The sequence below is a fragment of the Lolium perenne genome, chromosome 7 (assembly GCF_019359855.2).
Source record: "Lolium perenne isolate Kyuss_39 chromosome 7, Kyuss_2.0, whole genome shotgun sequence".
In the NCBI taxonomy this organism is placed as follows: domain Eukaryota; kingdom Viridiplantae; phylum Streptophyta; class Magnoliopsida; order Poales; family Poaceae; genus Lolium; species Lolium perenne.
Genome location: NC_067250.2, coordinates 240,453,326 through 240,456,501, shown reverse-complemented (window position 1 = coordinate 240,456,501; position 3,176 = coordinate 240,453,326).

The window sequence follows — 3,176 nt, the reverse complement described above, 5'->3', positions numbered from 1 at the left end:
GAACGAGAAGGATTACTCTTGCTCAAGAGACATTAAGAGCCACCTGCTTCAGTTTGGATTCATGTCCAGCTATAATGTTAGGACCAAGCACGGAGAAGAAGGGGTTATGATGGAAGACAGCGATGAAGAAGAAGATAATGATGACCAGTACCGATCTATGTTCTCTGAATGCGATGATACCGCAATGGACGACAATGAAGAAGAAGGAGGTGAAGAACATGCATCAGATGATCCTGTTGATGATGATCTTCGTCGGGCCATTTCTGATGCAAGAAGAGACTGTGGCACGGATAAGGAGAGGTTGCAGTTCGACAAGATGTTAGAGGACCACCACAAATTATTGTACCCAGGTTGTGAAGATGGGCAGAGAAAGCTGGGTAGCATATTGGAATTGCTGAAATGGAAGGCAGAGGTCGGTGTGACTGACTCGGGATTTGAGAAATTGATGATAATATTAAAGAAGTTGTTTCCAAGAAATAATGAATTGTCCGTCAGTACATATGAAGCAAAGAAGCTTGTCTGCCCTCTAGGATTAGATGTGCAGAAGATACATGCATGCATTAATGACTGTATCCTCTACCGCGGTGAGAAGTACGAGAATTTGAATAAATGTCCGATATGTGGTGCATTATGGTATAAGATCAGAAAAGATGACCCTGGTGATGTTGAGGGCGAGCCACCCAGGAAGAGGGTTCCTGCGAAGGTGATGTGGTATGCTCCAATAATACCACGGTTGAAACGTTTGTTCAGAAACAAAGGGCATGCCAAGTTGTTACGATGGCACATGGAAGAACGTAAGAAAGACGCGATGTTGAGGCACCCCGCTGATGGTCGGCAGTGGAGGAACATCGGGAGAGAGTTCCCGGATTTTGCAGGTGAGGCAAGGAACTTATACTTTGGTCTAAGTACAGATGGCATGAATCCTTTTGGGGAGCAGAGCTGCGATCCAAAGACCTGGCCCGTGACTTTATGTATCTACAACCTTCCTCCTTGGTTGTGCATGAAGCGGAAGTTCATTATGATGCCAGTGCTTATCCAAGGCCCAAAGCAACCCGGCAACGACATTGATGTGTACCTAAGGCCATTAGTTGATGAACTTTTGGAGTTGTGGGCCAAACCAGGTGTACGTGTGTGGGATGAGCACACCGAGCAAAAATTTGACCTACGAGCGTTGCTATTCGTAACCATCAATGATTGGTCTGCTCTTAGTAACATTTCAGGACAGACGAACAAAGGATACAACGCATGCACACACTGTTTAGATGAGACTGAAGGTAAATATTTGGGAAAAAGCAAAAAAGTTGTGTACCCGTACAATCGCCGTTTCCTTCCGCGCAAGCATCCCTTAAGGAAAAAAGGCAAGCATTTCGATGGCGAGGCAGACAACCGTCCGAAGCCTGTCCCCCGTAGTGGTGGTGATATATTTGACATGGTCAAGGATTTAAATGTTATCTTTGGAAAGGGTCCAGGTAGTCGACCTGTTCCGAAAGACGCTGACGGACACGCGCCCATGTGGAAGAAGAAATCTAGTTTTTGGGAGCTAGAATATTGGAAAGTCCTGGAAGTCCGCTCTGCAATCGACGTGATGCACTTGACCAAGAATCTTTGTGTGAATATTCTAGGTTTCCTGGGCGTGTATGGGAAGGCAAAAGATACACCAGAAGCACGGGAGGACCAGAAACAACATAAAGGACGAAACGGCAATCATCCAGGGAAGTTTGAAGGGCCTGCAAGCTACGCTCTTACCAAACAAGAGAAGGAGATCTTTTTTGAAGCCCTATTCAGTATCAAGGTTCCGTCTGGTTTCTCATCGAATATAAAGGGAATAGTAAATATGAAGGAGAAAAAATTCCAGAACCTAAAGTCCCATGACTGCCACGTGCTTATGACACAATTGCTTCCGGTTGCATTGAGGGGACTTCTACCAGAAAATGTTCGACTAGCCATTGTGAAGATATGTGCATTCCTCAACGCAATTTCTCAGAAGGTAATGGATCCAGAAACTTTGTCAGGATTACAGGAAGATGTGGTCAAATGTCTTGTCAGCTTCGAGTTGTTGTTCCCACCATCCTTCTTCAATATTATGACGCACCTCCTCGTTCACCTAGTTGAAGAGATTAGAATTCTCGGTCCTGTATTTCTACACAATATGTTCCCCTTCGAGAGGTTCATGGGAGTTTTAAAGAAATATGTTCATAACCGAGCTAGGCCGGAAGGAAGTATCTCAAAGGGCTATGGAACTGAGGAGGTCATTGAGTTTTGTGTTGACTTTATTCCTGACCTTAAGCCGATTGGTGTTCCTGAATCTCGGTATGAGGGGAGGCTGACTGGACAAGGCACACTAGGAAGGAAAGCAACGGTGTGCAGGGACAAGATTTCTTTCAATCAAGCACACTACACAGTTCTATACAATTCCATCTTGGTGGCTCCGTACATCGAGAAACATAAGAATTTTTTACGATAAATAAACCCGGGCAAGCCCCATTCATGGATTACATGTGAACACATGAATACCTTCGGCAGTTGGTTGCAAAGACATCTCATCTTTTCCATCGAAGCGGACACCACTGTTGTAGAGTAGCTGTACTTGTTGGCCAGGTTACCATCTTCAAACATATGTACATTCCAAGGGTACGAGATAAATGGGAATACATTTTACACGATCGACCAAGATAAAAAGAGCACCAACCAAAACAGTGGTGTCCGCTTCGATGCAAAAGACGAGAATGGGCAAACCACCACATATTATGGATACATAGAGGAGATATGGGAACTTGACTATGGACCCACTTTTAAGGTCCCTTTGTTTCGGTGCAAATGGGTGAAGCTCAGCGGTGTACATATAGACGATAAGTACGGTATGACAACAGTGGATCCCAACAATCTTTCGTACATGGACGAGCCATTTGTCCTAGCCAACGAGGTGGCTCAAGTTTTCTACGTGAAGGACATGTCTAGCAAATCGAGAAAAAGAAATCAACAAAAGAATACATCAACGGAGGAGCCAAAGCGCCACATAGTTCTGTCTGGGAAAAGAAACATAGTGGGAGTGGATGACAAGATAGACATGTCAGAAGATTATAATAAGTTTAAAGAAATTCCGCCCTTCACGGTGAAAATTGACCCAAGCATCTTGCTAAATGATGAAGATTCTCCATGGCTACGGCGTAGAAGAT